At 38.2% G+C, this 22,212-nt stretch overlaps 1 long non-coding RNA gene across 2 annotated transcripts in view; it reads right to left on the bottom strand.

The window, feature by feature from the left end:
• Gm46401 overlaps window positions 1-16,095 on the bottom strand; it is a 98,258-nt gene extending 82,163 nt beyond the window's left edge. For both annotated transcript variants that reach the window (XR_001780857.1, XR_001780856.1), the window contains exon 1: window positions 15,935-16,095. This is a non-coding gene — a long non-coding RNA (predicted gene, 46401). The remainder of the gene's footprint in view (window positions 1-15,934) is intronic.
• Between the last annotated feature and the right edge of the window lie 6,117 nt (window positions 16,096-22,212).

Raw genomic sequence — 22,212 nt, 5'->3', positions numbered from 1 at the left:
TATCATCAGACATTACTAGCTTGCAAAATATTTTAATCATACTACCACACAGTCACACCACAGGCAAGTTAAAAAATGTCAGAGGCCAACTCTCCAAATGCCTATTACTTACGTAAGTCATTCTGCATGAGTTCTGGAAGACACACTGGGTTCTATTACAGGAAGCAGGAAAAGTTTCATAAGACAAACACTTGCCAGTGTGAGCAGTCCAAATATATAGTTGGCCTTTTCAGCTTTCATACCCAGGGCTTTCTAAATAGTTCACATGAAAGCCGCAAAGACATATGGATGTCCTTATGGATTTAGAGAGGTTGGCTTAAATCCCATCATGAGTACAAATACTGTGTGTGTCCCATTCAATGATGGCTTCTAGAATCCTCCAAGATAGGCAACTATGGGAAGCAGTTATTTTTGGGGTTGGGACTGAGCTGGGAAGGAGGGAGGGAGGGAAGGAGGAAGGGAGGGAGGGAGGGAAGGAGCTCTTTTATCACATGATAAGACTTGGGATCACTCTATGATTGAATCAAGAGCATACTGTAATGATAACAGACCTCATAGGAAATCATATCACGGGGCAGGGAAAGAAAAGTTATGTGGTATCTGAAATGTGTGTCAATCGTTTGTATACTAAAGATGCCATAATTTATTAAAAAGAGGAATAAACAGTAGGCTAGGGATGTGGCTCTGTGGCTAAAATTCCTGTGGTGCAAGTGTGAGAAAATGGGTTTAAATCCCCAGCATCCAAGTTAAAAAGAAAAAGAAAAACAAAAAAAAAAAAAAAACAAAAAACAAAAAACGAAAACAAAACACAACCTGGTGCTTATGCCTTTGTGCATATCACGCAGCTGGGAAGTGAGAAAGGGAGGATTTCTGGGGCTCATTCTCTCCTTGGTAAGTTGGTAAGTCTTGTTAGTTGGTAAACTTCATGTTCAATGAGCACCCAACGTTGGCCTCTGGCTCATGTAAATGCACACATACATACACACAAAAGACAATAGCGAACAAAACCATAAGCCTCTATTAGACACAAATCAGACAAAGTAAGGATGAGATTAATTATTATGAGCATACCTAATGAGAACCTCTATCTTCCTGTAGAGTAAAAAGAAGTCACTATAGTAAAATGCTTTCATTCTGGTAGCTCATTGACACTATGTACAAGACAGTCAGATTCTGGAATCCCTAATGGGCAATTTGTATATCAGAAAAATTCATCCCTTCAATATTCAATTTATCGTTGTTTGAGAATATTTTAAATTTATGCTTATTCTTTAATGAGTATGGATGTCTGGATAGTAGTCCAATTTCAGTGGCAAAAAAATTGTCCATCTTTATTAATAGTGAACTGTGTAAGGGGACAATTGATAACATATCTGACCACTGTGGTTTCAAAGATATTCCACCTCTGGAAGAAATCTCAAGAAACAATAAGCTAAGTCTATGATATGCTTCTGCAACAGGGTGATGTGTGTCTAATTTGAGTGAGATGGTTCAGCCCTCCAAGAAAAGTCTATTATAAAATTTAATTCATGTCTTAGTTTTATTTCCTTCTGCTGTGATAAAATATTTAGATGGGAGCACCTTTAAGAAAGAAAGGATTTGCTTAGCACTCAGCTCCAGGCTAGAGTCCATCTCTGTGGGAAAGTAAAGGTGGCAGAAGCTTGAAAAAGCTGATCACATCCTCAGTCAAGTTTAGGAGAGAAAAGATGCATGCATGCCAGCACTCTGCTGTTTCTTCTTGCTGTAGACAATTCAAGGAGCAGTGACAGCCACCTTGGATGGGTCTTTTCACATCAGTTAACACAATCAAAACAATATCACTCCAGGACACACACACACACACACACACACACACACACACACACACACACACACACACACGCATATATTGAGCACCCTGGTATAGATAGTCCCTCACTGAGACTCTCTTTACAGATGACTCTAAATTCTTCTGGTAAACTCAAGAGGACTGGAACGGGAGCTCATAGGTACTGACTTCTCTTGGAACCTGGGCTTGGTTCCCAGCATTCCCAGCTCCCTCATAGCCTTTCATAGCCATCTGCAGCTCCAGATTCAGAGGTTCTGACACTCTTTTCTGGCCTCTGCCAGTAATTTTTCAGGCTGATTATCCTCAGGACAATGATCCACAAGGTGGAAGTTCTTCAGTCTCCTAGGACTTCCTGTAAGGAAACTGTCCCAAGAGAATTTAGTGAGAGCAAACATGATTCATGTACAGGTATCCCAAGCAGGAAATGGATGAATTTTCTTACAACTTGTCTTTCTGATATATTATGGATTGTAAAATATCTACGATTGCCAAGATCCCCTTCAAAATCAGTTGCCAGATCAGTAAAAATGAATATATGAGTTGGGTAGATAGATGATGGGGATATATAGAAAGATAAATACATAATACATAATATTGATGAGATATGGTAGAGATAGAAAATAGCTGATACAGATTAGAGATGAATATATAGATGAAAGATAAAGAATAGTTGAGATAGGTATAAAGATGATAGATACATTCACACAGATCAATAAACAATATATAGATAGAATTAGATAGATGATAGATAGATGATAGATAGATAGATAGATAGATAGATAGATAGATAGATAGATAGATGAGAGAGAAAGAGAGAGACAGATGATATAGATATATATAGATATAGATATATATACAGAACTTGATGATAGTGATACATGAGATAAATAATTGCAAGATAATAGATAGATAGTAGATATAGACAACTAGAAAAAGAGAAAGAAACAGAATTAAGTAAGTGATAGATATGTTTCAGATTCCTGAAGACTGTCCACTGCCTACCTACAATTTAGATGTAGCAATCAGGTTCTCTTTGATATAATATAGAAGGAGCAAACAATAACTTATTCATTTATATATTCATTTAAACTTCATGCCATACCAAGAGATATATTTACCCAGGAAAAGATTAGAATTTTTTCTAGCAAAGATAGCTTAAACTCTAACCATATCTACTGAATGAATTTCTGTTCCTATCACTAAACACAACCCCATCCAGAGCTCTCATTGTTCTCTTGGCATTCTTTGTCTTAATTATTTTTTTACTGCTGTGATAAAACACCAAAACCAAGGCAAGTTATCAGAGAAAGCGTTTAATTTGGGGATTATGGTTTAAGAGGCTTCGAATCTATGATGGTGAAGCATAAGTTGAGAGCTTACATATTCATCCACAAACTGTAGGCAGTGAGTGGAACACTGGAGATGGCTCAAGTGAAATCTCAAGGCCTATACACAGTGACAGGTCTCTTCCAATAAGGCCATACCTTCTAAATCTCCCCGAACTAGTTACTTACTGGGAACCAGGTATTTATATATATGAGCCTATGATGGCATAATCATTCAAATTACCACACTGTATATTTTAAATGATGTAAAGTAAACTGATTAAACCAGGAGTCTGGTGGTAGTATTCTTTTAATTGTATGTGCATATTAATCACATAAGAAAATATATCTGGGAGAAGCAACTTCAATAGCCCTCACATCTTGATAATCTTACCTATACAAGACTAGTAAAACTGGTCAGTTCAATTCACTTAAAGCACTCTAGCCATCAAGACAGAAAATTTAATCTGCCAACTCAAAACCCTAAATATTCTGGTCTGAAATATTTCCAGGGGAAAAGTGGGGTTTAATTAAATTCATATTGAACAAAAGAAAAGAATATAATATTTTTATGTTGTGAATTCTTTTTTATTATTATTTATATTTTATGACCATGATGCTACTATTCTGTCATAGGAAGCATAAATATATAATTTTTGTCAATTCTACAATTGCCTACTGTACTCCCTAACTTTATGTCAACTTGACACAAACAAGAATCATCAAGAGGAGGGAACTTAGATTAAGAAACCACCTCCATAAGACCAGACCTAATGGCAGTTTCTTATTTATATATTTACATGCCAAATGCTGTCCCCCATCCTGTTTTCCCCAACCATCAGAGTCCCATACCCAGGTCCCCTTCTACTCTGGATCGGGACCCCTTGGGTATACTACTGCAAGACTGATCAAGTCTCTTCAAATTAGATGCATCCTCTCACACTGAGTCCAGAGAAGGCAACAGTGTTGGGAATCAGATTCCACAGTCAGCCTACAACTTAGGGACAGCCCCCACTCCAGCTATTAGGGGACCCAGATGTAGACTGAGTTACATATGTACTGGGGGGGGGGAGAGGGCTTCATTCCAGCCTGCATATACTCTTTTGTTGGTGACTCAGTCTCTGAGAGCTCCCAGAAGTCTAGGTTAGTTGACTCTGTTGGTCTTCCTGTGGAGTACAATTCTTGCCCCAGCTCTTCCATATGAGTCCTGACCTCCATCCAATGCTTGGTGGTGGGTATCTGCATCTGTTTCAGTCAGCTGCTGGGTAGAGCCTCTCAGAGGGCAGTTTATGCTAGGCTCCTGTCTGCAAGCATAACAGAGTATCATTAATAGTGTCAGGGATTAGTGCTTACTCATGAGATGGGTGTCAAATTAGGCCCATGATCGGTTTGCAGTTCCTTAAATCTCTGCTCCATGTTTGCCCCTGCATGTCTTTTAGACAGAACAAATTTTTGGTCAAAAGGTTTGTTTGTGGGTTGGTGTCCTTATCCATCCACTAGGGGTCCTACCTGGCTATAGGTGGTGGCTTCTTCAGGTACCATGTCCACACTCTTAGGTGTCTCCGCTAAGGTCACCGGCATTGATTCCAAGGAGCCTCCTCCATCCCAGGTCTCTGGGACTTCTTAGAGATTCGTTCCATCCCACACCACCCCCATTCTCTTAACACTCTGGCTCTCTGGAACCCTTTACTGTCTCTCTGTACATTTGACCCTTAACCCTCCCATTCCCATTCCCATTCCCATTCCCATTCCCATTCCCATTCCCATTCCCATTCCCATTCCCATTCCCATTCCCATTCCCATTCCCATTCCCTCTCCCACCCAGAAAGAAGACTTGTGTCTTCCTTCTTGTTTAGCTTCTTTGGGTCTGTGACGTGTATCAGGGATATCCTGTACTTTATGACTAATATCCACTTAGTGAGTGGATACTATGCATGTGCTTTGGGGTCTGAGTAACCTCACTCAGAATGGTATTTTTTATTGGATATTTTATTAATTTACATTTCAAATATTATCCCCTTTCCAGAATTCCCTCCCCTCAGAAACCTCCTATTCCATCCCCCTACTCCCTCCCCTACCCACCCACCCACTGCACCTCCCTGCCCTGGCATTCCCCTACACTGGGACATCGAGGCTTCACAGGGCCTCTTCTCCCATTGATGCCCCCAAAAGGCTGTCCTCTGCTACTTATGCAGCTGGAGCCATGGGTCCCTCCATGTGTACTCTTCGGTTGGTGGTTTAGACCCTGGGAGCTCTTGTGGTTGATATTGTTCTTCCTATGGGGTGGCAAACCCCTTCAGCTTCTTCAGACCTTGCTCTAACTCCTCCATTGGAGACCCAGCCATCAGTTTAATGGTTGGCTGCAAGCATCCGCCTCTGTATATTTCAGGTTCTGGCAGAGCCTCTCAGGAGACAGCTATATCAGGCTCCTGTCAGCAAGCACTTCTTGGCATCCACAATAGTGTCTGGCTTTGGTGACTGTATTTGGGATGGATTCCCAGGTGGGGTAGTCCCTGGATGGCCTTTCCTTCAGTCTCTGCTCCACACTTTGTCTCCGTATTTCCTCCTGTGAGTATTTGTTCCCCCTTCTAAGAAAGTCTGAAGCATCCACACTTTGGTCGCCGTTCTTCTTGAGCTTCATGGGGTCTGTTAATTTTATCTTGGGTATTTGGTGATTTTGGACTAATATCCACTTATTAGTGAGTGCATACCATGTGTGTTCTTTTGTGATTGGGTTACCTCACTCAGGATGATATCCTCTAGATCCATCCATTTGCCTAAGAATTTCATGGATTCATCATTTTTAATTGCTAAGTAGTACTCCATTGTGTAAATGTACCACATTTTCTGTATCCATTCCTCTGTTGAAGGACATCTGGGTTCTTTCCAGCTTCTGGCTATTATAAATAAGACTGCTATGAACATAGTAGAGCATGTGTCCTTATTACATATTGGAGCATCTTCTGGGTATATGCCCAAGAGTGGTGTAGCTGGGTCCTCAGGTAATATTATGTCTAATTTTCTGAAGACCCACCAAACTGATTTCCAGAGTGGTTTTACCAGCTTGCAATCCAGCCAACAATGGAGGAATGTACCTCTTTCTCCACATCCTCGCCAGCATCTGCTGTCACCTGAGTTTTTGATCTTAGCCATTCTGACTGGTGTGAGATAGAATCTCAGTGTTGTTTTGATTTGCATTTCTCTGATGAGTAAGGATGTTGAACATTTCTTTAGGTGCTTCTCAAACATTTGAGTTTCCTCAGTTGAGAATTCTTTATTTAGCTCTGTACCATAATTTTAATAGGGTTATTTGATTGTATGGAGTCTAATTTCTTGAGTTCTTCTTTGTATATATTGGACATTAGCCCTCTATTGGATGTAGGATTGATAAAGATCTTTTCCCAATCTGTTGGTTGCCATTTTGTTCTATTGCCAGTGTCCTTTGCCTTACAGAAACTTGGCAATTTTATGAGGACCCATTTGTCAACTCTTGATCTTTGAGCTTAAGCCATAGGTATTCTGTTCAGGAACTTTTCCCCTGTGCCCATGTGTTTGAGGCTCCTCCCCACTTTCTCTTCTATTAGTTTTAGTATATCTGGTTTTATGTGGATGTCCTTGATGGACTTGTACTTGAGCTTTGTACAAGCAGATAAGAATGGATCAATTCACATTCTTCTCCATGCTGACTGCCAATTGAACCAGCATCATTTGTTGAAAATGCTATCTTTTTCCACTGGATGGTTTTAGCTACTTTGTCAAAGATTAAGGTGTGTGGGTTCATTTGGTCTTCAATTCTCAGAATGGTACTTTTTAGCTCTATCCATTTGCCTGCAAAAGTCATTTTCTTACTTAGTTTTCATTGTGGGATTGCTAAACCCATTGCGGGTGCTGCCATCCCTGGACTGGTACTGCTGGGTTCTAAGAAAGCCTGGACTGGTATTGCTAGGTTCTAAGAAAGCAGACTAAACAAATCATGAGAAGCAAGACAGTAAGCAGCATTCCTCCATGGCCTAGGTATCAGATCCTGCCTCCTGCTTCCTGTACTTCATGAGTCCCTGCCTCACTGCTTTTGATGATGAACTATGACGTGACACTCTAAGCAGAATAAACCCTTTTCTCCTCAGCTTGCATTGGTCATGGTATTTCATCCCAGCAATAGTCACCCTAAGACACCTACTCTAAGTAGTAGATTTACTTCTGTTTTTGTAGTCGACTGATTTAAATGTTTGCATCGAATTCTCTACATGTGATTGGTATGTGTCAAAACAAAACACCCCATCAAAATTCATCTGAAACCTTTAATAGTACATTATTAAGTTGAATGTCAATATTAAGTTTTGATAAATTCACTCATGTTCAAGTTACAATATAGAACATATGGTTTGGAGAAATATTTGATACATTTGTATAAGACATGAAGTTTTGGAAAAATGACCATTTTAGTCAGGCAGACTAGTTCAGATGAGAAGGGGGTGGGTATGACCATCTGTTTAGCTTCCTCTTGATTTTATTTAGCACTTAAAACACACATACACACACACATATGCACATACACATACATATGAACACCCATGAGTGCCCACATGTTCATGTGCACACACACATTTAGATTTGAGCTACTTATAAATCCAGGAGATATAGAGAACCATCTGGGAATGTCTCCTGTGTCCTTCCTCAAGGAAGACAAAGATCAAACTTAAAGCAGATTTTGGATATTTCAGGGTGGACACGTGCACCCATACAGACAATCAAAACCAACACACGTTCACTTCCAATGGCCTGGCATTCATGCTATAGCTTGATAACCTGGGTCTTGATTTAACTCTTGAAAAATAACATTCAATGCATATGCTAATATTTGCTGAGGCTCACAATGGCAGAAAACGTGAAATTATAATGTGTAGAGATGCTGGAAACTTCTGGGTTGGGAAAAACAGTGATGTAATTTGCCATTCATAAGCTGCTTAAATAAATTGTTTTGAATAGATAAGTCGTGTTCCCTGGGAAGGTTATGTCTCTCTATGAGAACATCCGCGTGACACGAAAAGAAAATGAATTAAATCTAAAGCTCTGTTTCAGCATAATGACTTCTGGGATGTAGGAGAAATTTGGAAACATTAAGTGGGTGAATTCAGAGTATTCTCCACTAGTGTTCTAAGGATGTTTTGTATTTATAAAGTTTTGAGTTTATGTACAGTTTCATCTATGGAGATGTGGTGGCTTTCAGCATATAGTGAGACAAGAAATTCAATTTCTTTGCAGTGTTTGTGTGTGTGTGTGTGTGTGTGTGTGTGTGTGTGTGTACTTGTATTTGTGGATGCAAGGATATAATAGTGTGGAGGTGGAGGGCTGAAGGTTATGTCTTCCATAGCTCTGGAAGTAGAGACAGGTGAACACCACTGTGCATGAGTCTTTATACAGATACTAAAGAGTGTAACTCATGCCCTTACATTTACTTGGCACATACTTTACCCACTGAGAAGTTTCCTAGCCTCTAGACTAAACTTTTGTGACTATAATTTCATTTTTATTACTCTAGGCTTCTCCTCCCTCCTCTTCCTCCTTCCATCCTCCCCATTTTCCAGCTTCTCTCCCTCTCTCCCAACACGTGGTTTATCAGTCTTACTGCAAATGAAATTTTTACTAATGGTTCCAGAGTCTTGGCTTTGGGAATTTTGCATCATTCTGGTTTGAGTGTCAGCTAGGTGTTACTATGACAGCAGCTACTGGGCTCTTCCTTGTATTGACTTCTGCTTTTACTTCCTTTCCTTCCGTTTGATTTGACTCTAATGCTTTTCGCTTTCCTTGCTTTGGGAAATACTCTGTACTTAAAGACAGCTCAGTTTGTAACTTTCCAATTTCGTTTTGCTTTATTCCTGTTAGATATTTTACTATGAAATATGATCCTTGTCTTTCAAATTTTAGTATGATTTTCCAAAAGTTGTTTAAGGTAGTGTGATAGAATCTACTCTTTAGACAAAAATTGCTTTTAAGTTTCCTTTGTTAGTAAGTTCTAATTTAGTTGTACTTACAGTGAATTTGTCTTCTTCAGGAACTTTTCTCCATTAATTATATTAAGACACACAGAAAAACTGTAGGGATTTGAATGTTTATGTATATGGTATGTGTGTGTGTATGTGTGTGTGTGTGTGTGCGTGTATACTTTTATAAACTGCAGTTTTCTAGATTTTAGGCTACAGTTATAGTCTTCCAATTCATTCTTCCAGAATATTGGTTTTCTCTTGTCTTTTAAAGTTGCTTTGAATTTAATATCAGTTCACCTAAAGTTGGTACTTTTCTAACTTTTCCATGTTATGAAATGTGTCTTCATGCATCTCAGTATAATTTTTAACATTTGTAAATATTCCTAGTATACTAACAATAAATAGCATACTGATTAACATTTGTGTCCCATCAAATTTGTAAACCAATTTTTATTAAATTTACCTAAATGGATCTATCATAAGGATAATTTTTACTAGCGATACAGCTATATAGAATTTCAAATTCAAAAATACCTTATGAGTTCTGCTTCTCTGGAGTATTCTAAATACATAACTATATTAAAATAAGTGTTAATCTCTCCACTCATTTCCAGGTATCATACATTTTCATAGTTTGTCATTGTTGAACATAGTACAACTGTTTTATTTCATTTATTCTATGGTATATGACACCTAATGTGTGGTTTTCCACAAATTAAAACAAAAGATCACCTATCGTACATCATATATGTCTGATTTAAATACTAAGTACAAAAGAATTTGCAGGGCTGCACCATCCAAAGTCTCAAAGAAAACAGTGCCCTTTTCTTTATTTGCTCTGTTTGTTGTTGTTGTTTTTGTTTTTAAGACAGTGTTTCTTTATATTGTCCTGACTGTCTTGGAGCTCACTATGTAAAGCAGGCTGGCCTTGAACTCATGGAAATCTGCCTGTTTCTACCTCCTGAATGCTGAGGTTAAATGTGTGTGTCCACCATGCCCAGAAGTGCCAAATATTTTTGAATCACATATTTCATATCCATACACAACTAAATCTGTGTTTCTCATTCCAGTACTCGAATATATACTGTTTTATTATGCATACTGTATATCCCTAAACAATATGTTATTTTACTCAGGACTACACTGAGAATAGTAAATATTGAATTCTACGCATTTTTTTTTCATTTGATATTATGCTTCTGAGACTCGTCCGTCTTGATACATTTGTTTTTAAGCAGTTTTACTACTTATATAGTTAACAGCTAAGTAAGCCAAAGATTATTTAGGCCAGTAGGTTAAATGCACTTGGCCTTTCCCTTTTTTATTACGAGTAATGTAGCTATATACATTTGTACACACTCTGGGTTGTCCGGGAAAAGGTTTATTAAGGTTAGAATGGTATAACATTATGTCTCAATTTCCCTCAGAGTAGTGATATTCTTTTTCATGATTGGTGTGTGTGTGTGTGTGTGTGTGTGTGTGTGTGTGTGTGTGTTTTGCTGGGAACTGAACTAGGGACATTGTGCATGTAATGTGAGGACTGAGTCACTGAGCATGCCTGACCTCTGGTTTCTTGTTACCTTGTGGTAGATCCTGCATCAATAATTTCAGGGTTTTCATTTATTCTAATAAAAACTTCAAACTATAAAATGCTTTAATGCTGCTACGTAACATTTCACAAATGCTGTTGTGTTTTATTTTTCTTATCACTCAGGCAAATAGTTTCCTCTGTGGTTTCCACTTTAACTTAAGGATCATTTAGAAGTGGGATATTTTCCAAATATTTTAGAGGTTTAAAGATGATTTATCACCATTAATTCTACTTTAATCCCATTATGGTTGGAAACTCTTGGTTTCAAATATTTTAAATATACTGTGTAATGTTACATGTAATATATAATTTGTTTTGATAAACATATCACAAGGAAACATGCATTATGTATTTTAGAATCATACTGTCCTATCACTACTGTCTTAATTATGTTTTTATTGCTGTGAGGAGAAAGGGTTTATTGAAGGTCAAACTCCATCACTGAGAGAAATCAAAACAGAAACTCAAGCAGAAATCTGAAAGAAGAAACTCAAGCAGAGCCACTGCTCGCTTGTTCTCTGGACTGCTTCTGCCTGCTTTCTTGTGTAACACAGGACCACCTGTCTGAATCAAGAACACAAGAACATGCCCAACCGGCAATCGAAGGGAACCACTTTCTAGTTCCTATTCCTTGCCAACTCTGGATCAAGAGAGATAATAGAGTTATTTGCATACTCTACACATTACTAATTGTTGTTTTCTAGTTTTTCTATATGTTGCTAAAAGAAAAAAAATATGTCCCTCATTCTTGTTTACAGGACTGTGTATTTCTCTTTTTAAAAGGTTTATTGTTTTATTTTTAATTATGTGTACATGGAGCAGGATTGTGCTGTGGATGTAGATACCCTCAAATGAGCTTGAATTATAAGCAGCTGCTAGCCACCTGATATGAGTGCTATGAGTTAACCCCAGACCCACTGCAAGAGCAACAAGTGCTCTCAACCGCTGAGCCCTCTGCCCAGTCCTATACTCTTTTTACGATACCACCTCCCATCTCCCCAATAGAACTTAAGGCTTTGCTTCTAGCTGCCTAAAATCTTTTATCATACGTTTCTGACGAATTGACTCTCCAGTGTGGATTCTTTGATAACAGCTTTATCTATATTTGCTTTTAACATGGGAACTGCAATCATTTTTATGTTGACCATTTAGATAGTACATTTTCACCTGTTCTTTTACTCTCAAGCTATTGAATATCCCTACAGTATATTGCCAATTATGAATATTAAATGGTTGGGTTTCCTGCTTTTTACCATTCAGATATCTGTGCTTTTCAAGTAGAGATTTGATTTTTTTCATGACATTTAATGTAACTGTAGATATATTTGGGTTCAGTCTAATATTTTATTTCTATGTTGTAGGCTGGGACTGGTAGTGCAAACCTGTGCAAGCCTGTAATTGTAGCACTTGAGAGCTAGAAGAAGATCCAGAGTTAAAGGTGATCATTGACTACCTAACAAGCTTAGGAACAGCCTGGTCTAAATGAGACCCTGTCCTAAAACAAACCAACCAAAGACATGACAAAAACACAAATCATTTAAAAATCACCTCCAGGGCTGAAGGATGGATCTGTCAGTAAAAGTGACCTGAGTTCAGATTATTATCAGCACCCACCTAACCTCTAGCTATTGTAGCTTCTGCCTGTAAATTTAGTGTTTGGGGTGATGGAGGCAGATGGATCCCTTAAGCTCTTGGTCTATCAGCTTGCCAGCATCAGGAAGTTTCCAATATAGTGAGAGACCCCTATATTAATCATTCAAGATGCAGGGCAATTAAGAGAGACACATGACATCTACCTCTAACTCCCACACATGCATTCACCCTCAGAAAAATGTATGCACAACCTCCCTCAACACACACACACACACACACACACACACACACACACACACACACACACAAAGTTGCCTCCACCAGTTACATAAAATCAAGTATATATTTATTTTAAATAGTCAAGTGATTTAGAAAATCCCTTTCACTTGTCCCTAATTTCTCCAACTTTTTGTTTTGTTTTGATGCTTTTTGTTTATTCCTGCAGATCCAAGATACTTTCTGCCATGATATTCTTCGGGTTGTACTACTTCGTTCAGCATTGCTCACGGTAAAGATTTAGCAGCAACTACTTCCTTTAATTTGTTTATATTTTTATGACACCATTTTTATTTATACTTCATTTTCAGAGAATGTTGAACCCCTAGCTAGCAGGTATTTGATTTATTTTTTATGATGGCCATTAAAACAGCATATTTTAGTCTGGATGTTAGATTTGTAAAGAGAAACACAATACATTATTGCTCCTCTGTCTACTTTGATATTTTTATCAGAAAAAAATACTACTTCAGCAAAGCCACTGGAAGACTCTACAGAAGATGAACATGTACACTGTATTGAGAAGATGGATGGGGTTGGCCCAAGTAGAACAAAGGCAGTGAGTGACAGGGAATATAGGATGGGACAGGCACAGGTCACAGGGTAGGTTCTACACTCTCAGCGCCCTGCTGTGAATTCCCACCCACTTCACAGGAACAATTTGATGCCCAACATATTCCCAACTCTGACATCATCTTCCTTGGGAAGTTTTCTCCTCAGTCACTCCACACCTAGTCACTCCCAGCTACTTTAGCTGGCCTATCAATTTTTGTAATTGTTTTGTTCATTTCTAGGCAGTAAGCACCATGAAAAAGCAAATATTATTTACCTCTAGATTCTCAGCTCTTTTAGAACACATACATATAGAAATAAATAATAGATAGACTATTACAGCAGATATAGTTATAAGTAAATATATTTATAAATACAGGAAAACACAAATATAGTTGAATTTTAGAAGTTACAGTTGAACAAATGAATGAGTATACCTTCAATTGTTGATACAGTTGAGTTATCATTATACTCTTTATTATTCTTTCTGTTTCCCCTCCCCATGCGTGTACATGCATGCATGTCTGTGTGTGTGTGTTTGTGTATTAATTGTAAAATTGTCCTGGATTTAGAAGTCCTATCTACACTGTTCTTAATGTAGTATTTAGAAAGCATTACCCCCTTTGAATAATAAAATAAAGGTTTCCCAAATTACTTGAGCTAGCTGCCACAGATAATGAAGCAGATATTGTCTGTTTTCAAATCCCTCTCCAAAAGTACATTAAACTCTTTGGGATGTGCTCTCGGAGCATCAGGGTAGCCAATTAGTGGATTTCTGCCTTAGTCTCTGCACCTTCTAATATCTTCTTTTAATATCTTGAAATGGCCTAATGTGACATTAAAATATATTTCCAAACAAGCTCAGCCTTCCCGGGATTTGTGCTCTAGAGAGTTAGGTAAGAAAGGAAGGAAGGAAGGAAGGAAGGGAGGGAGGGAGGGAGGGAGGGAGGGAGGGAGGGAGGGAGGGAGGGAGGGAGGGAAAAGGAAAAATGTAGCAAATGACTTCATACATCAAAATAAGTGGATACATGTGAGTAATGATTTTATTATAGCTGCATATCATGATTACTATGTATGTGTACACTCCAACAATTCTAAGGAAACCAGAGTTTAAAGGTCAAGAAGATTACAAATATGCCTTGTTATCTATTACAAAGTTAGTTACCTAATTTATCAACTTGGCAAAAAGAGCAAACTCTGCTCACTGATTCATGGTAATATGGGGAAGGTTAGTGGTGGTTTTTAAAGCACTCTATTGCTAAGCTCAGCTTCTAAAGATGATGTTTAGACAGTTCTAATTACTCAAGCAAGAGAAACCTGTGAGCTCTTATGCCAAATCCTACTGTACAATTGGATTTTCAGATGTTAGTATCCAAGTAGACTTGATCAATATGAGACCTACTTCTAGAAAACAGAGATTTGGATACGATAGTTTTAAAAAACACTTTTAGGGAACAAAGAACTTAGATTTGGCCGTAGACCAGGCCTTACTGGAACCATGTGTTATGTTAATATAGGTTACAATGTTGTATGAATTCATCATTTACTTTTGCTTAAATAGTCTTATAAGAAAACATTCACCATATGTGTGCCCCACCCCTGAATTCACATGCACATTCTGCTACCCTAATGGGTTAAATTACTCTTCATTACTATCTTTATTTCCAAGATTCATGTAGGTTCTCTGACCCATTTCTTTCTAATGTATATTTTTAAAAACAATTATGAATATTTCAGGAGAATTCCCTTTCAATTTTGAGTATAATTGTATCACACTTGCGACTAATACCAAAGACAATTGTGTCTTTATCATAATTACTCTTAATAGGGCTATTTGTTTCCCACCTCATGATTGCTGGAAAAGCCCTCTGGATCTGCATATCCTCCATGTAGCTTGCTTACTTTGGTTAAGTTATAAATAATCATAGACACAGTCTTGGAGTGTGAAGTGAGTGTTTTGTATTCTGTACCTCTCCTACATCATGAGGCAATATTATTGTTCCATGCAGGTTTTTTTTTTCAAATGCTGGAATCATTACTAAAGGAATATTCATTCCATGCATCCGGGATTGTCCCATTATCTAACAGACGTTATGGCAGAAGGTCTTATAAATTTCACAGACCAGACATTATCATAACACAATCAATAAACAAAACATGATAATTACTAGATGAGATAAGATAACTGCCTAGTAAAATTTTATTTGAAACTAAAAATTCAGCAGTAAAATGAACAAGGATCTCCTAGGGATATTGTGTATCTTAAATTCCTTTGGAGAGAATAACTACAGAAAAGTGACTGAAGAGAGTCCTCTTAACAGAAATTAGAGCACAAAAGACACTGCCCTCGAAAGCAAGGGAGTTCCATTTATCTTAACTTTTCACGACTAAAGGGCGTTGGTTCTTTTCCCTTTTGCACCTAGACTGAATGAAGGAGTGAGCCTTTCAGGAAAGTGAATATCTAAAAGCTATCTAGATATTTTCACTAAAATAGAAAGCATTTTACATTGTGGGAAATATTCATTATCTATAACTGGGAAGCTCTACTAAGTCCACATTCTATTAGAACCAGAATCCACTCAATTAGACAATCAAGGGGAAAAAAATATCTAAAGGGTTTCAGATTAACTTTGCCATTTAGATTCCCCCCCAACCCCCAACCCCCACCCCCACTGCCGCCTCTCTGTGTATCTGAATGTGCACATGTATGTGACTACTAGGAGGCATCTTTTGGCTGTCATTCTTCAGGAGTCTCCTACCGTATTAGTTTGAGAGCAAAACTCACCAAGTACTGTAGACTGGCTGGCAAGTCAGTACCATGAATCTGCTTCCCATTTCTGGGACTACATGAGGGGAATGTCGTGACTACAGTGTCATCACATTGGCCCTTTGTGATGTTTTGGGTTTTGGTTTGAGATGATTATGTAGTCCTGGCTGGTCTGACTCTCCCCATGTAATCCAGGCTGACCTTGAACTCAAAGATCTGTTTCCCTCTATTGCTGAGTGCTAGGGTTAGAGGTGTGACCTACCACACCTGCCTATTGACGTAAAAAAAATAAAACAAAACTAAACCAAAACACCTGTAGGTTAAGGAAATCTAACTTAGGTCCTCCTGTTTGAAAGACAAAGTACTTTGCTGACTAAAACTAAATTTTTATTTAAAAAGCAAACTACATTTTCTATAGAAATGCCTTTTATTTTCCTAAAGTGTGCAAAGAGGTCACACCGAAGTCACTGTGGTAGAATTTTTATATTACTTGAATTTTTCCCTCCTGTGTATCCTAAATTAACTGTGTTTTCATTAGTTTTTTTGTAGTTTTGGCTATTAAAATTTTACTGAGTGTAAAATGTAGTTATTATTCCCTTGTTATTAAAATAAATAGCAGGCAGAAAGATGCCTCAGTTGATAAAGGTGCTTGTACCAAGCCTGATTACTTGAGTCTGAACCCCAGAAGCCACATAGTGGACAAAGAGAACCAACTGACTTCCAGAGACACTGTGCCATGCATGAACTCTAACACAAACACACACACACTCACACACAAGCACACACACACACAGAGCTAGATAATATAAAATAAAAAAATAAGTACTTTTAAGAGAAATCAGTGAGCACAATTTGGAATAGAAAAGTATTCATGATATGTTGACTCATAATAAAACGATTACTTTAAAGAGAAAATGCTCATATGTACATGGAAATCATCAGAATCACAGAAACAAAACATAATATGTCTCATGTGTAATTAAGGATCATGGGAGATATTTATTTTCTTCTGAGTCTTATCTTCACTATCTAATTTCCGTGTAAGCGTGATGATTGCTCTCTATCAAAACAGATTTTAATTGATACCTTGTGGTTGCAGTGAACCAGGAGATATCCTGATGCAACTATGATTGTCTAGAGTGTTTCTGGAAGGTCATTTTGAAATTAATATCTTTAAATGATGACTGTATTTCTATGTTTCCATCACTGTTGACCCATTCTAAAGATATAACCAGGGTAATCCAAGATGTTCTTATTCTTCTAGAACTGGTGGATTTGGGAAAAAATGTTGAAGAAGAAAAAAATGGCTATACAAAAAAAATTCCCCATATGGTAGGCTATGTGTAATAGATAAAATTATTTTATGTGTTTTAGAAAGCTACTCTTAAGTATTAATTCAAGCCAGTCATTTGTCAGGTGTTTTAACATGCAAGACTTCATCTGAACTTCTTAACAAATCTTTGAGTTACTGTTGCCATTGTGCTAATGGGGATGATGACTATGGTCATGATGATGATGATGATCACATAAAGGAATTGAGGCACAAAAAAGAATATTTCTCTATTAAGTAATAAAGTCTTAAGAGAGAATGACTCATACATAGTTCCTAACATTTTATAACTATAGTACATAGATTTCTAAAAAAAATGATGGAATTAAATTACTCCATATCTGTTATCTCATGGTTAACAGGAAAAAGACTCACCACCTAAAATGTGTCTAATAGTAATGGGCACAGAGAAAGAATTCATCAAAGTCATAGATAGATGGGAAGTTGTCATACTTTTTTGTTGACTTTTTGTCGTTGTTGCAGCTGCTGTTGTTCTTGTTGTACCCTTCGATGTTTCTCAGCTATATTACAATGGACCTTGTTATTTTATAATGAGTAAACATAATAACAGAAAGGAATTAGAAATTCTAGTTTACATTTATGGCTGATATGCTTCATCAGAGGCTCCATGGTACTAGAATAATCAGTACACTTATTATATCCTGAACATTCTGTAGAAAATGTTATTAAATTTATCACTGGTCTTGTTGGAGCATGAAGGTCAATATATTTTGTCCCAGTGATATACTTGACAAACATTTTCTTTTAAGGGTGACTCCCTGTATAAATATGAGCATAGTCATGTCTGTGATAAAATAAAGATCAGGGTTTGTTTGCCATCCACAGAGGTGGGGTATCAAAGCAAAATTTTTGTTCCACCCATAACAACTCAGTTGGTAATAGAGGGACCCCAGCTGAACTGGAAGCTGACTCATGGCATTTCTCAAAATCACTTCCACCTCGTTTCCTTCTAATACACTGTCCTTTTGAAATTGTATTTCCTTTTAAAAGATTTGAAATGATACAGACATTACACACCTTTGTAAAAGAGAAGGATCTATTATGTAACACTTCAAAAGAGGCCAAATGGAGAGGAGTCCATAAAAGCTGAATCATACCAACAGTAAGAACCCACAGGAAATGATGACTTGTACTAGGGACCAAGGTGTTCATGCCCAATAGGTGTGAACGTCTGCAGCTGTGTCTCAGATGGGTCATAAAAGAAGACATTAGAGTAAGGTTCACATCCTGGGTTTATCACTCATTAAGTAGACAATCTCAGACTAACTATGAGAGGCCTTAATGCTCCTTCATCCCTATCAACCTAAACACAGGACGTCTTTTGTTTCAGAGGGAAGTTATGAAGACTGTAGAATAGTTTAGTCATAGCTCAACTAAGCTAGTCAACCCATCTATTTATGGATAGTTGGCCACTATGTAGACTGAAGCAAGGATGTCCGTCTGGTGCTTTAGATAAGCTGTTAAAAATTGGTAAGCCCTGCCTTTTACCAGCTCATACTTCAGTAATCTTTATTTAGATAGTTCTTATTCTATTACCAATACATAGGAAAAGTCATTATAGTTACTAAAAGTTTTGACAGTGATCTGGGAAGAAGGCTCAGGAGATAAGAGCTCTTCCTGTGCCAGAATGAGTCTCTGAATTCATAGTCAGAAATCCCATTGAATGCTTGTTGTGGCTGAGTGCTGACTGGCCTATAGGCCACTGTTGTAAGAAGCAGAGACAGAAGGGTCTCTGGAGTTTTGTGGTTTTGGTTGTTAGTCTTACTCCAGATAGAGTGGGAGACATTGTCTCAAGAGAAAAAAGGAGAGTAATAGGGAAGGATGCTTGATATCCTTCCATGTCCTCTACATACATACATGGGCATATATGCTCTGTATCTGTCTCTCTCTCTGTCTCTGTCTTTCTGTCTTTGTCTGTCCCTATCACTTTCTCTCTCTCTCTCTCTCTCTCTCTCTGTGTGTGTGTGTGTGTGTGTGTGTTCACAGAAAAAAATATAAATTAATAGAAACAGATTAAAACCCATTGAATAATCTATAAATCTTCATGAAAATATCCATACTAGCACATTGTATTTTTTTAATTAATTCATTATGGCAGGGTGACATTGTGTAGTTGAGGCTATCATTAAACTCATGAACTTTTTGCCATAGTTTTCTAAGAACTGGAATTATAGGCATGTTATACCATGCCTGGAAGAAGGATGTTTTGTGATGCAAGCAATTTTCCTTGATTGAAACAGAATATTTTCTAGTTGAATTATTAACAAAAATCTAAGTTATGGCTAATTTCATGTTTTGACTGGGTTGATAGATGACCAGCTAGTTGGTAAACTAGCATTCCTTGATGTGTTTTAGAAAGTGTTTATAAAAGAGAAACCACACTACACACACACACACACATAATTTATAGGTTATAATTTAAACATGTATAAAAATTGTATACATATATGTATAATATATAGCTTTGATATATATGGTAGTATAAGCATATATTTATAAATTTATAAATTCATAGACAGGCAGATAGATAGATAGATAGATAGATAGATAGATAGAGGGGTGGTTTAAGAAATATAAACGTTACTTCAATTGCAGTAGAAATCTCCCCTTCTCAGCTTGCTTAAACACCATCAGTTTAAGCCCTGATCCTTCAAGTTCTTCCTGAGAATATCCTCTCTTCTCTGAGAAGAGTTTTAAGGAGGGGTGAATATGGTAAAATACATGTATGAAATTGTTAAAGAATTAATAGGGTATTATATTAAAGCAGAGGTATTTTCTCTAACATGGTGTATTGGCTGGTTCTGTGTGTCAACTTGACACAGGCTGGGGTTATCACAGAGAAAGGAACTTCAGTTGGGGAAGTGAATCCATGAGATCCAGCTGTGGGGTATTTTTTCAATTAGTGATCAAGGGGAACATCCCTCCACGGCCTCTGCATCAGCTCCTGCTTTCTGACCTGCTTGAGTTCCAGTCCTGACTTCCTTGGTGATGAACAGCAGTATGGAAGTATAAGCCGAATAACCCCTTTCCTCCCCAACTTGCTTCTTGGTCCTGATGTTTGTGCAGGAATAGAAATCCTGACTAAGACAAATTGGTACCAGCATAGTGGGGGTATTCCTGTGACAACCTGACCATGTTTTGGGGAGGACTGTGGAAGGACTTTGGAACTTTGGGCTAGAAGATTTATTCAGTGTTAAGAACTCTGTGAGATGTTGTGTAGGAGCTTGAAAGATAACGTTGAGAACAGTGCAGAAAATGGAGGCCTGGCTTGTGAAATTTCAGAGGAAAAATTAAAGACTCTTTTCAGGGCCATTGCTATTTTGGATTGTGACAATTCTGTGGTTCTCATTAGCTGAGGCTGAGAATCAGCTGTGATTAACAAGATACCAGAACTACTAAAGCAAAAACTTTGCATTACTGGGACTATTGATGCTGGTTAGCTGGAGCTAAGAAATTAGCAGTGATTAAGAAGAGACCAGCATCACTGAGGTGAAATCTTCTGGTAAGTGTTTTCTGAGATCACAGAGGCTGTGTTCCAGAGATAGCCAAGGTTGTACCTTGTGCTGTGGCTGGACTTGGTAATGTGTAGGAGTTACCCAGGTGGCACTGGTTTTGAAGGCATGAAAGGGTCACACAGAGCAGCTGAAGCTTGGTACTGTGAGGGACCATGGAAAGCCATTGGTGAAGGTGCAGCCTCAGTTGCAATTGAGGGCCCAGGACTGAAGGGGTCATGCAAAGGATTTGAGGCTTGGCACCATGAAGAGAGCCTACGAGAGGCTATTGATGAAGCCTAGTTACAGTGGAAGACAGCAGCGTTTTGGAGATGCCAGTACCATGAGATGACCACCAAGAACAGCAGCAGCAGAGGAGTACAGGCAGCTGGAGCTTAGAAGACAAGGTGGGTGCTACAAAGGGCATGGCTGGAGAAGTGACCCAAGCCCTTGGAGGAGCCCAGAAGATTGTGAGTTGAATCCCAGACATTGGACAGTTGGAGTTTAATGTTTGTTTTTGATTGTGACTGTGCCCTGATATTTTTGCCTCTTGAAGGAAGAAAATATTTTAGTGGATCCCACAGTTAAGAGACTTTTAATTGTAAAAAGGCTTTGGATTTTAAAAGATATTGGATATTTTAAAAGGATTGAACTTTTTTTTAATTATGTATTTTCCTCAATTACATTTCCAAGGCTATCCCAAAAGTCTCCCACCCCCCCCCCACTCCCCTACCCACCCACTCCCATTTTTTGGCCCTGGCGTTCCCCTGTACTGGGGCATAATAAAGTTTGCCTGTCCAATGGGCCTCTCTTTCCAGTGATGACCGACTAGGCCATCTTTTGATACATATGCAGCTAGAGACAAGAGCTCCGGGGTACTGGTTAGTTCATAATGTTGCACCTACAAGGTTGTAGATCTCTTTAGCTCCTTGGATACTTTCTCTAGCTCCTCCATTGGGGGGCCCTGTGATCCATCTAATAGTCGACTGTGAGCATCCACTTCTGTGTTCGCTAGGCCCCGGCCTAGTCTCACAAGAGACAGGTATATCATGGTCCTTGCAACAAACGCTTGCTAGTGTATGCAATGGTGTCAAGGTTTTGAGGCTAATTATGGGATGGTTCCCTGGATATGGCAGTCTCTAGATGGTCCATCCTTTTCTCTCAGCTCCAAACTTTGTCTCTGTAACTCCTTCCATGGGTGATTGTTTCCAATTCTAAGAAGGGGCAAAGTGTCCACACTTTGGTCTTCGTTCTTCTTCAGTTTCATGTGTTTTGCAAATTGTACCTTACATCCCGCTATACTAAGTTTCTGGGCTAATATCCACTTATCAGTGAGTACATATCATTTGAGTTCTTTTGTGATTGTGTTACCTCACTCAGGATGATGCCCTCCAGGTCCAACCATTTGCCTAGGATTTTCAAAAATTCATTCTTTTTAATAGCTGAGTAGTACT

The sequence above is a fragment of the Mus musculus genome, chromosome 13, assembly GCF_000001635.26.
Source record: "Mus musculus strain C57BL/6J chromosome 13, GRCm38.p6 C57BL/6J".
Lineage (NCBI taxonomy): Eukaryota > Metazoa > Chordata > Mammalia > Rodentia > Muridae > Mus > Mus musculus.
Note: the sequence above shows the minus strand (reverse complement) of the source record. Positions and strands in the feature narration are given on the sequence as shown.